Source organism: Chiloscyllium plagiosum, unplaced genomic scaffold, assembly GCF_037043375.1.
Source record: "Chiloscyllium plagiosum isolate Xiang-an unplaced genomic scaffold, Cpla_swu_hap1 HiC_scaffold_33, whole genome shotgun sequence".
Taxonomy (NCBI): domain Eukaryota; kingdom Metazoa; phylum Chordata; class Chondrichthyes; order Orectolobiformes; family Hemiscylliidae; genus Chiloscyllium; species Chiloscyllium plagiosum.
This window is the reverse complement of record NW_028270171.1, coordinates 18,100,847-18,114,455: the sequence shown is the minus strand read 5'-3', so window position 1 is coordinate 18,114,455 and position 13,609 is coordinate 18,100,847. Positions and strand designations below refer to the sequence as shown.

The 13,609-nt window shown below is 39.8% G+C and overlaps 1 long non-coding RNA gene across 1 annotated transcript in view; it reads right to left on the bottom strand.

Moving 5' to 3' along the window:
• Positions 1-13,609, bottom strand: part of LOC122542263 (uncharacterized) — a 43,018-nt gene that overhangs the window by 26,418 nt on the left and 2,991 nt on the right. Inside the window, exons 2-3 of the long non-coding RNA XR_015752565.1 lie at positions 10,196-10,324; positions 6,057-8,694 (exon numbers count right to left, since the gene is read on the bottom strand). This is a non-coding gene — a long non-coding RNA (uncharacterized LOC122542263). The remainder of the gene's footprint in view (positions 1-6,056; positions 8,695-10,195; positions 10,325-13,609) is intronic.

The following is a 13,609-nucleotide window of genomic DNA, read 5'->3' as shown; positions in this document are numbered from 1 at the left end:
GGCAGGGCTTTAGAGGGTTATAAGATAGCCAGGAAGAACGTGAAGAATGGACTTAGGAGATCTAGGAACAAGAGGATGGCCAGAGTGAGGGTAGGGCCAATCAGGGATAGTGGATGGAACTTGCACCTGGAGTTGGAGGAGGTAGGGAAGGTTTCAATGAATAATTGACTACTGAGAAGAACCTTGATGTTTCTGAGGACAGCGTGAACAGACTGATATGCTCATACAGGTTGATGTTAGGAAGGAGAATGTGCTGAAAAGTTTGAAAAACATAAGGATAGATAAATCCCTGGGCCAGATGGGACATACCCTAGGTTATTACAGGCAGTGAGGGAAGAGATTGCTGCGCCTTTGGCGATGACCTTTGCATCCTCACTGTCCACTGGAGTAATACCAGGTGATTGGAGGGTGGCAGATGTTATTTCGTCGTTCAAGAATGGGAATAGGGATAATCCTGGGAATTACAGACCAGTCAGTCTTATGTTTGTGGTGGGCAAAGTATTGGAGAGGATTCTGAGAGACAAGATTTATCATTACTTGGAAAACCATAGATTGTTTAGAGATGGTCAGCATGGCTTCGTGAGGGGCAGGTCAAGCCTCACAAACCTTATTGAATTCTTTGAGGATGTGACAAAACACATTGGTGAAGGTAGAGCAGTGGATGTGGTATACATGGATTTTAGCAAGGTGTTTGATAAGGTTCCCCATGGCAGGCTCATTCAGAAAGTAAGGAGGCATGGGATACAGGGAAATCAGAGAAAATAGAGGGTGGTGGTAGGTGGAAAGTATTCAGCCTGGAGCTTGGTGACCAGTGGTGTTCTGCAGGGATCTGTTCAGGGACCTCTGCTCTTTGTGATTTTTATAAATGACTTGGATGTGAAAGGGTGGGTTAGTAAGTTTGCTGATGACACAAAGGTTGGTGGAGTTATGGATAATGTGGAGGGCTGTTGTAGGTTGCAATGGGACATTGATAGGATGCAGAACAGGGCTGAGAAGTGGCAGATGGAGTTAAATCTGGAAAAGTGTGAAGCGCTTCACTTTGGAAGGTTGAATTGAATGCAGAATACAGGGTTAAAGGCAAGATTCTTGGCAGAATGGAGGAACAAAGAGATCTTGGTGTCCATGTCCATAGATCCCTCAAAGTTGCCATCCAAGCTGATAAGTTTGTTAAGAAGGCGTATAATGAGTTGGATTTCATTAGCAGGGGGATTGAGTTTAAGAGCCACGAGGTTATGCTGCAGCTCTATAGAGCCCTGGTTAGACCATACTAGAATACAGTATTGTGTTCAGTTCTGGTCGCCTCATTATAGGAAAGACATGGAAGATGTGAAAAGATGTGAAAAGATGTGAAAGATGTGCAGAGGAGATTTACCAGGATGCTGTCTTGACTGGAGTGCATGTCTTATGAAGAAAGGTTGAGGGAGCTAGGGCTTTTCTCATTGGAGCGAAGAAGGATGAGAGGTGACTTGGTAGAGGTATACAAGATGATGAGAGGCAGAGATAGAATGAATAGCCAGAGATTTTTCCCATGGCGGAGATGTCTATCATGACGGGGCATAATTTTAAGCTGATTGGAGGAAAGTTTAGGGGAGATGTCTAAGGTAGGTTTTTTACGCAGAAAGTAGTGGGTGTGTGGAATGCACAGTGGTAGAAAAGTCAGACGCATTAGGGACATTTAAGTGACTCTTGGATAGGCACATGGAAGATAGTACAATGAAGGGTATGTAGGTTAGTCTAATCTTAGAGTAGGATAAAAGGTCGACACGACATCGAGGGTTGAAGGGCCTGTACTGTGCTGTACTGTTCTAAGTTCAATGCTGCTTCCACAACTCGTCACATTTGGGCGGCATGGTGGCACAGTGGTCAGCATTGCTACCTCACAGCGCCAGAGACCCGCGTTCAATTCCCGCCTCAGGTGACTGACTGTGTTGAGTTTGCACATTCTCCCGGTGCCTGTGTGGGTTTGCTCCGGTTTCCTCTGACAGTCCAAAAATGTGCAGGTTAGGTGAATTGGCCATGCTAAATTGCCCGTAGTGTTACGTGAAGAGGTAAATGTCAGGGGAAGGGTTGTGCTTCGGCGGGTCGGTGTGGACTTGTTGGGCTGAAGGTAATACTGTAAGTAATCTAATCATTTCTTATTGCCACTCATACTCCATTAATACCCCTCTTATCTCCCATACATAGTTCCCTACCTGCTATTACCTATGTCTCCTCAGGCGACTGACTGTGTGGAGTTTGCACGTTCTCCCCGTGTCTGCGTGGGTTTCCTCCGGGTGCTCCGGTTTCCTCCCACAGTCCAAAGATGTGCAGGTTAGGTGAATTGGCCATGCTAAATTGCCCGTAGTGTTAGGTAAGAGGTAGATGTATAGGGGTATGGGTGGGTTGCGCTTCGGCGGGTCGGTGTGGACTTGTTGGGCCGAAGGGCCTGTTTCCACACTGTAAGTAATCTAATCTAATCTAATCTACTGTGCACCCTCATGTTCCCAAATATCTCTCACCCTTGCAACGCATTCTGCCTACCTTCTTTACCAGTGTTCACAACACTCAGAAAAAATGAGTCACTGGCAAGTCTGACAATTATTTGAAATAATTCTGAAATCCATACAGTAAGCAAAAACTTTGAAAGCATCCTTTGGGGAAAAGAAAAACAGCTCACTTTACAAACTTTTAAATGCACCAATCTTGAAGGTCAACCAAGCATTCGTATTGAGGTTATTCAGCAAGTTTATCAACAGAAGCCTGTTGAACATATGGCCTCATTATGAATACTTGCTGACTTGAAGAACAGTTGACACACTTAGATCTCATCAACAAATGTTTATGCAGCTGGAGAGAGGAGCAAGAAGTGTTTGATTGACATCTCTATTCTTTTGCTGTTTCTTTGAAGAGGTTTCCAATGCACATGTGCCTAAATTCACATTAAGAAGCCTGAAGTGGATGAAAACTTCTGACATTGATAATATGATTAACTGAGATTAGTTGACAGCCTCATGAAAAGGTAAGCAGAATGCAGAATGCAGGTGCTGAAGATCAGAGTCAAGAAGTTGGGGTGGCACGGTGGCTCAGTGGTTAGCATTGCTACCTCATAGCACCAGGGTCTCAGGTTCAATTCCAGCCTTGGGTGACTGTCTGTGTGGAGTTTAAAATTCTATTCTTCTTTGGGCGGCACGGTGGCACAGTGGTCAGCACTGCTGCCTCACAGCGCCTGAGACCCGGGTTCAATTCCCGCCTCAGGCGACTGACTGTGTGGAGTTTGCACATTCTCCCCGTGTCTGCGTGGGTTTCCTCCTGGTGCTCCGGTTTCTTCCCACAGTCCAAAGATGTGCAGGTCAGGTGAATTGGCCATGCTAAATTGCCCATAGTGTTAGGTAAGGGGTAAATGTAGGGGTATAGGTGGGTTGCGCTTCGGCGGGTCGGTGTGGACATGTTGGGCCGAAGGGCCTGTTTCCACACTGTAATGTAATCTAAAAAAAAAGTGTGGTGCTGGAAAAGCACAGCAGCTGAGTCAGCACCCGAGGAGCAGGAGAGTTGATGTTTCGGGCATAAGCCCTTCATCAAGGGCTTATGCTTAAAGCGTCAACTCTCCTGCTCCTAGGGTGCTGCCTGACCTGCTGCATTTTTCCAGTGCCACACTTTCTGAATCATGCAAAGGTAAGAGGACTAATGTATTTCAATAGGAATGATGAATGGCCATTTTTTAGCTGTTGATGATTCAAGACTAGGCTGTCCCTGTGACTTATTTATTCCTCTGAGAGCTGTAAACAATAGTGACTTACAAAGGGGGCCTGACTCATCTACAAATAAGGTTGGTGGGAAGTGGTCGTTTGAACTTCTTTCTTTGCTCAAGGGTGGGGGTGCAACATGAACTCTCATCCTGCCCTGGCCAAAACAAGATCAGAAACCTGGAATCAGGCCTCTCTGGTCTTTTTTTAGAGGCTTCCAAAGCTGGCTCAGTTCAGCAACAAGTTGGTGAGTATTTAACAGACGACCTGGAAAATCTCTACAGACCCCCAGACTTCAGAACCTCAGAACTAGAACACAAAGGAGGTTTTTATTACCTTCGCTTTGAGCATGTTCTTCCAAAGGAATTTCTTTGTCCCATCAAAATGTATTAAATATTAATGAGATTCTGATGAAACAACTAGTCTCAAAGCTCTCAGTTCCTTAATTGTCTTTCTTGTTTTATTGAAATAAAAATTAAATACATATATTCTGTGTAAATCAGAAACAGTTTTGTTGCATGCTATAGACAAAAGAATAATTGGACACATTAGCAATGTCAGTATGATATATACATTCTAGCAGCATGCACAGTCTGGAGACATGAGGTAAATTTGAAACAGTCCCTGAGGTACAGCTGCATTTCACAAATATCCCGAGTCTTGGCTTATATAGACATAGTTCTTGCAGGGTTAGGTCAATTTTATAATAGCCATTATCCACCGTTCTTTTTGGCCATATTGCTTGTTGGAGAGGAATGACCTAGAGTGGAGAATTTTTTTCATTCTTTCATGGGATACTGGCATTACTGGTAAAGTCATCATTTGTTAGCCAGTCTGCTGCAGGCACATCTACAGTGTCTTTTCCTTTAGGAAGGATGAAAGAGCAGGTGTGGGAAGACTTTCCTGTTCAAACCAGATTTTAAACTTGATTTTTCTGTTTGCACAGGAATCCCTGTTGTATACAATATATTCCCTGTGTTCTGAGCTTTGAAGACAAAGGGAATGTCCTTTTGGTGGGGTGGGAAAAGTGCCATGAATTCCTTTGAGAATATTTTAAGGAAATATTTATTAAAAATCTTACATTTTGTGCTGATCAATCTCAGCTTAGAGTTACTTCTTGTCATGTCTTCTCTAAACATTGTTACTATTCCAATATTGAAAAAAGTGACAACTACCCTGACATGAAGACAAGATTGAGTATGGCAGAAGTAGTACTAGCAAAATTTATATCAAAGTAAATTTATAATGAGAACTACATATTTTGTTTGGAAATGTAAACTGGGAAAATGGAAGACTTTTTAATTGATAGAAAGCAATCTGAAGCTAAGCGGTTTTCATTTATCGGTTACATCAGATCTTGTAACTTGTGGAGAAGCTGGGTTTGGTACTTTTCATCTTTTGTGAGACAAACTGCCTTCAGATATGCCAGTTTGCCATGGCAAGTTATATTTCTTCTTTTCTTTCTTCTTTTACCACAATTCTCCAAAATCATTTGTCCTTGGATTTGGAATCATTTTCATTTCACTTCTAATTTGTTGATCATTTTAGGTCAAGTTCGTTTAGTTTGATGTATGTATTTATTCTAATTTTACAGGTAATGCTTTTATCTTATTCCATATGTTTTCTGAATATGAAATTGTTAATATTCTCCTCAAAAACTTTTGTTTTAATTTTTCTCCTTATCACTTTTAAGTTAAAATTCTGCATTCTGGTGTATTCTGTAAGCTTCATATTGTTCTGTAGTCATTATATCCTCAGGATGCTCATTCACTCTATTTTCTGAATGTTCCTATTTACAATTGCCAGGTTAAGATAAACACTGTTTTGTGGTTTATATACACACAACCATAAATCAGCATATTCAGTAACTCACTAAGCCCACTTTGATCTTTCCCAATTAATACAGGGTGAAATGAAATCTTCCATTAAAATAATTTCTTGGTCTCGCACTTTATTTCTTAACTTCACAAATATCTTCTCCTTTTTCATGGATCTTAATATCTTTCCTCATCTGCTAGGATTAGCTTTGATCTTTTTTCCACATAAGAGATTTCTATCTTGAGCAATTAATTTTAATATTAAAAGCACTTGTTCCTCACCTTTTTCTACAGCATAAAACCCATCGCTTTTCCACAGCTCTCATCAGTTCTGAGGAAGAATTATATTGAATTCAAACACTAATTCTGCTTCTCTCTCCACAGAAGCTGCTAGACCTGCTGGGTTTCTGCAGCATTTTGTTTTTTATTTCAGATATCCACTATCCAGAGGTCTTTTGTAATTTACTTTCCCTCTCATTTACCTGTTTAAATTTATTAAATAATTAATTTCATTTACCTGTTAGTCGTCTCTGGTGTTATGGCTGCATCATTTTTCCTTTCTGAATGTTCTAGGGCTTTGAATATTAAATTAACTCCCGATCTCTTGATTTAGCCAAGTCATTTCACCTACGAAATTAAAGATTTGGGTTTCAGTGTGCTCTGCAGGAATGACAATACTGCCTTTCTGTGATATATCCTGAGGCAATCTCAATATACTAGTCAACATTAATGATTCCAAAAGCGACATTATAAGAGTGCTTTCATGAAAACCATTAGGGAGCCAGAGAGGGGTACCGTGTAAATCCTCATACTGCACGTGTGCTCTTCCAAGTCTGAAATGTTATTACCGGTGTTTTAACATGCATTATGGCTGACCTGGATGTTCCTGATGCTTAGATTGAGCATCTAAAGTGCAAGAATGTTTCATTCTCAGAACTAATAATTCCCACCACAAAGAAAATGAAAATGTACAGACTAAAGATTACAAATTACAAAACATATCCTAGTATATAGTTCTACTTACCTAGAGTACCTTCTGCTATGTAACTAGAGAATAGCTGATTGGGAACAGATGATTTATATTGAACACAGAGAACTGTTTAACATCAATGCCAAATGCCAAAGGCAAACAGAGTAAAACTAACTCAATTTGTATCCCACATTATATAACCTTGGTCAGTTATCTTACTTGACATTTTACTTTTCTGAATTGACAATTCTAACCTTTGACTTTAAATTCGGTGACAAACTTTTCGCCTCCCTCAATGTGTGATTTTCTGTAGTGCTACAACCTCCTGAACTATGTTCTCTCTCATGTTTGACTCCATTCCCTTCACCTCAGTACCAGTAACCATGCCTGTCTCCTGTACCTTTTAGCTTGGCATGCATTTGCTTTCTGATTTTGCGTCTATAAAATGTCGTGAGTTTGTCTCCTTTAAAAGTGTTACATAAATAACATACAAAAACAAATTGTGTCACTGCAGCAGGCCCTTGCAACTGCCTTCTTCCACCGCAGCCGCAGAAAAGGTGAATTTTGATATGAAATGAAGAGAATTGAAGAAACAAAACAAAAACAAAGAAGAATGCGCTGGCCATGTGAGCAGGAGGGTACGGGTTTAGGAATATTTTTGGAATATTGCGTGCAGTCCTGGTCTCCTTCCTATCAGAAGGATGCTGTGAAACTTGAGAGGGTTCAGGAAAGATTTACAAGGATGTTGCCAGGGTTGGAGGATTTGAGCTTTAGGGAGAAGTTGAATAGGCTGGGGCTGTTTTCCCTGGAACGTCGGAGGCTGAGGGGTGACCTTATAGAGGTTTATAAAATCATGAGAGGCATGGATAGGATAAATAGACAAAGTCTTTTCCCTGGGCTGGGGGAGTCCAGAACTAGAGAGCATAGCTTTAGGGTGAGAGGGGAAAGGTATAAAAGAGACCTAAGGGGCAACATTTTCATGCAGAGGGTGGTATGTTTATGGAATTAAGCTGCCAGAGAAAGTGGTGGACACAAGTACATTTGCAACATTTAAAAGGCAGCTGGGTGGGTATATGAATAGGAAGGGTTTGGAGGGATATCGACTGGGTGCTGGCAGGTGGGACTAGATTGGGTTGGGATATCTGGTCGGCATGGACGAGTTGAACCAAAGGGTCTGTTTCTGTACTCTACTACTTTGTGACTCTATAACCTCTTTGTACTTAGACAGCATACCAGCTTTATCCAGCCTGTCATGATTGTTAAGGTCGTTCATTAGAGCCATTTTGATAACAATGAGCATGATTCTGCATATAATGCCTAATTAGCACAGCAGTGTGTCCTTGTTTTAATATCCTATATATCTTCCAGTGATGCCCAATATCCATTAGATTTTTTAAATTGTTTTCAAAGACCTGATTAAATACCAAAGTTCATGTATTCCCTTAATTAATCCAAAATTGTCTACATCTGTGTCAATGGTGGCACATTTGCCTCAGAGTCAGAACATGTTAGGCTCGCTCTCAAGACTGGAGCACAGCATCTAAACTGTGTTAAGACAAGCTGTGGAGGAGGGATTTGCTCCCCCTTTTTTGAACTTCCCCCTCAGTCAATTGCAACAAATAGTTTTAATTTCTTGTTTAACATGCAGTTATCACACTTTAAATAAAATGTAATAATCTAGATCAAAATGAAACAGACTAATTACAAGGTTTTCTTGAGTGAAACAAATAGGAATTTTACCTACTCACCTTGAAACATCATAAAAACTTGACATCAAATGCACACACATACACAAATACAAGTATTATGCTTAAAAAGGATAGTACTTAGCATAGATGGAAAGGCAATTGCAGTTTCAAGTTTGTAGAACAATTGGATTGTGAGTATGACTTGAATCCTGAGTGTTTAGCTGTTGTCTTGATTCTTCATCAATGGCTAAGTTCACCGATATCCCTTTTGTTTTCAGTAAATGATTATTTTTCAAGTTGCTTTTTCATGAGGCAGTGACTTCCAGAGGGAGACACGGGGAGACTTCCAGCGTACTGTGGTTATCAGTTCATTTCTTCTCTCTCTACTTCGTTACACAAAACCTGTTGTCTCATTCAGATGCAGTCCCTTTGTAAATTCAGGTGTCTGGTATCAGTTGTTTTTCCAAAGCTGGATGATCTGCAGGCAACGTATCAGGCTAAAATGAAAGTACAATACAAAAATTGGGATGGCATCATATGCATTCTGCATTCACTCTCCTTATGGGTTCAAAACCTGCTTTGGGACTCACTGTTGGAGTTGTTCACAAGATTGGCCACATTCCCAAGTCTTAACCTATCACTATTCAATTCTATAATCCATGGAACAGATTCAGGCATTGGGTGATAATCTGAGGTTTGTTTGACATTGGGTGTCTAGACTTTCATCCTTCACACACTCTCATTTAACAATGTTACCGACTGAGTTTTAAGACTCAATTCTGTCCTTTGGATCCACCAGTGGACAATTCTGTGTTTAATTTACTCTAATTTATATGCTCCTAATTAATTTTACTAGTTGTATTTAGTGTGGATGAGTTCCTTTGCCTCTTCTCTTTATTTTTGGGAATTTTTCCCTCCAACCTTTTTTCCTGAAATATTTCTGCCATCAAATAGTCATTCAATTACTAATCTACTCCCCTGTAGCTCTTCCACTAAGTGAGGCTTCACATTCAATTTCCCCTGGCCTATTTCAGAACTCCATTGCCTTCTTGGAATCAATGAAGACACCTCTTAACCAGATTGCAGACTCTAGCCTCTCATTTCTTGTCAAGCTCCCTGGCCTTTTCTTGTTTTCTATTATGGTCATTGGCACAGCTTCAACTCTTTTGACTTCTTCAAGCTCTGACTTGATCCTTTCTAACACTTTTGATTGAACTTCAGCCCTGTTTAAATTGAATGACCCACCCTGGCTACCCAAACCTTATGGTTTTACACAGCGTTTCCTGAACTGTCTCAGTTTGTGGTCTCTTTGTGCTTCCTGATATAATTAGAATTATCCTCCTTTAGTCATTCCCTTCCAAGTTTTGTTGCTTTTGAACCTTTCAGTTCCCGGCTTTCTACTGCTTGGTGATGGCTTTTTCCAGCTTCCCAAAGCAGTCCAAAGCGAATGATTAAGGGGTATGTTTTTCAATCAGTCAAGTTATTCTCCAATAAAATATCTATCCATGGCCTTAACAAGTTTGAGCAAATCCCCACTGTTATCAGACTCATAGATAAACTTCGACAACCTCCACACTTCTCCCTGTGAACACTTTTATCAGCACATTGGAATTTAATTTGCTTCCAGGTGGAACATTTTTCTCATTAGCAAGGTCTATATGCATCCAATGTCTTGGAGCATATTGCCTTTTCTTTCTGGCTGCTTGGAGGAGTAAGTGGTCACTATTCATTTTTAAACAGATCCCTAACAGCTCTCTTCATTCATGGTCATAACTGAACACTGATCACTTTTAATGCTAGACACTTGCAACTTGGGTTTCTGGGCAAAGTCAGAACGAACAATTTTTTTCTCTATCTCCAAGCTTCACGATTTAGAGACACTTGTGCTGCTTCCCGCCTGTCTCCCATCTCAATCTACCCTGTTAATGCTTAAGGTGAATTCTGATTTCTTTGCCTGGCTTTCCTTTTCTCTCGTTTGTCCTGGAGCATTTGCCTTACCTTTATCCCTCTCTGATCTTGACAGTTTCCACAGCCTACTTTCCTGAGTTAATAGAACAGTGCATTAACTCAGTCGTCAGCCAGAACTGGCTTACTGGGCCCTGCTCTCCAATATTCCTCGATAGAAGTCTGAAATGGAAAGGATATAGAGTTTTTGATCTACTCAAAGTATCTCTTAGAGCTTTTATTAGGAGGCGTGAACTTTAAGTGTCTATATTTATTGGGTACAAGTTAGCAGCTTAAGGCCTTTATATTCTAGTTATGTAGGCTGTTTCTTGTGGGTACAAAATGTTTGCCTGTGTGCCTCTGGCACGACTGATATGCAATAAATAGTCTCTTTTGTTGCCTCTTAGTAAGTATCATGCTCTAGGCAAGACGCAGGGAGTAACTGATCATTGTGAGCTTTTCCAGTCAGCTGCTCTGCAATAGAAATGCTCAACAGTAGATTAAGTTAAAAATCACACAACACCAGGTTATGGTCCAATGTGTTTATGTGAAAATACTAGCTTTCAGAGTGCTGCTCCTAAGCTATCTGAAGGAGCAGCGCACTGAAAGCTAGTACTTCCAAATAAACCTGTTGGACTATAAGCTGGTGTCGTGTGATTTTTAACTTGGTCCACCCCAGTCCAACACCGGCACCTCTATATCACAACAGTCGACTGGCTACTTTAAATACAGTGCTAACTTTTCAAAACAGATTGTCCAGCTTTTACTCATCAAATTTAGGAATTAAAACAATAAACTTAAATAATTCAGCCATTCTAAAAAAGCTCGGTTTTGCTTCCTTAGCAGAGCTGTTTGAACTGGAACTTCCTCGCTCTTTCTTGGAATTCCTTTTCTTTCCTTCACCCCCCTCTCTTTCCGAGTGGGACCATTCAGCACAGCCATTTTGGCACAGCCCATTTTGCCGCAGACCCATTTAGGCGCAGAACTATTTTGACGCAGCTCATATTCAAAATTATGGGCAAACCCTCGTAAATACTCAACATTATCTCTCTCACTAAATCTTGTTACGAGTGTTTGTATTCTAGCGTCTGCTTCCCTGAATTTCTTTAATTTCAACAGAACATCGTGCCCTGCTACGAGATGCTCAGAGTAAACGTCCCTTCCTCTCTGATCTTTTTGTAAACTGTCAATAAATTTCCAAATAACGGGATGTTCCACTCCAAGTTCACATTGTAATCTCCTGTGGGCAGCTTCTGCATGATTGTTTGTTCTGTCCTCATTGTTTAAAGTTCTTTCATATAAATTCCACATTCCAACTGGAAAAAGCCTACCATTTCCTCTGCGTAATCTTCTACCTACATAGTTATCTTCGAACCAGTCCAGCAGCGGTTGCAGTTCATCTGGGAGCGCATCAGCCAAATGTTCAATAGCTTCATCAATGTTTTCAATCGGAATAAACGCAAGACCAATTATCATTTTAGCTCTCAAAGAAAACTCTGAGTCAATGTTATACTTACTCAAGTATCTTTTTAACATTTTTACTAAAGAGAATAATGAAAGCAATAAAAATAATGTTTAATCTTTTAACTAAGCCCGAAAAGGAATAAATATGAGCTGCGCCAAAATAGTTCTGCGCCTAAATGGGTCTGCGGCAAACAGTCCGCGCCAAATCGCTCGTGTCAAAATGGCTGCGCCGAATGGTCCTACACCCTCTCTTTCTCATGGCATTCTTTTTATCTGTTGGATCTCTATTTCATTATTCTGTTTCTGTCTTTGACATGCCACACATTTTATAATTTCTGTTTTCCTGGCTTTTGGGTGGAACTTCATGTCTACCTATCCCTTTTAATTTTTCTAAGGACAAGGCTTTTAATTTTTCATTTGTTATTAGAGCAAGATGAAATAACATATGTGGACATTTTAGCAATTTTTAATTTTAGACTCAAGAAATCGCTTTGCAGTTTTTTTTTTGAAAGCTTTTGAAACAATTTGTATCTCCAATCCAAATCTTTTATTAGTTCTTGGGTTCTAATTTGTCTTCATATTTGTTGCTAACAGGTGAGGAAAGAGGAAAGAAAAACACCTCCCATCTTTTTAATTCCCTCTCACAGCAAATGCCTTTATTTAAAGCATATAGCTATCGCACTTCAAATAAAAAACAATTAACTAGATCAAAGGAAGATACATTTTCTTGAGTTAAAGAGGAATTTTATTACCTTCAAATCCCAAAAAATAAAAACACAACACACACACACACAAGCTTAAAAAGCAATATATGTTCAAGAAACAGGAAGGTAAATGCAATCAGAGTTTAAAGTTATTAGAGTCCTTGAATTTGAGAATGATGAGTTCCAACTGTTTAGCTGTTGTGTTGTTTACTCAGCTTTGCCAAAGTTTGCAGATTTCCTTGAGTTTTTGGTGAATGTTGCTTTTCCACCAGGCATTGACTTTGAGAAAGATGGCAAGAAAAAGACTTCCTGCTTCTTACTATCAGTCCATTTTCCATCTGCTACTCCAAAGCTGTTGATTGAAATACAGATCAGTATGGAGTCAAATGTCTGGCATAATTATTTTGCCAAACTGGATGATCTGTAGGCCACTTTCATTCCAACATGTAGCTTCCAGAAAGGTGTAAATCAACTGAGTGTACAGATCTAAGTTTCAGTGTCTTTCATGATGTGGTTAATTTTGGATCAGCATGTATTTTGACAGTTTCATGAGTTTTGATCAATATGGTCAGGTGATCACAGCAGCCATGTTAACTCTGTATTTGTCGTCTTAGAAAAATTCACTTTATTCCAATGAAGGTCCCAGGTATTAAAATCAGATGATGAAAGTTAAATATCAACAGACCATGTTTACCATTATCATAACTGCAATTTCACAACGCCACTGAGGGAGCACTGCAGTACTGAAGGTGCTTATCAGGTTAGTTACTAAATCAAGATTACATTATTTCATTTTTAAGAAGAACAGGGATGTACTCCTGGTGCTGTGAATCTCTCAATTGCTTCACGTTATTCTGAATATATGGTTAACAAATATTTTGACTGAATAATTATTCATGCAACATAGCTATACCAAAGCTATATGTCTCAATCTAGACATTTTACAGTAACAAACCGTACTGGATCAGCATTTTGACCAACATCAAGGCAAGTTCTGTTAAACACAAAAAGTGCATTTATCTTCTTCTTCTTCTTCTTCTATTTAATTACATCATGGCCAATTTGAATTTTAAACCCATATTAACAATGAAAATGAATTAAAGGAATAATATTGACTTTAAAAGTTAAGATCCCAAATCTTCATACAAACTAAATAGGAAAAATATGTTGGGCAGTACATAGAGGAATAGAGCAGGGGAGAGGGCATCTTTTGGATGAAACTTTAAACCATGGCGCCTATCTAACCATATAAATGGATGTTGTAAAACATGGCATAGAACAGCAGGGGTTATCCTCGTTA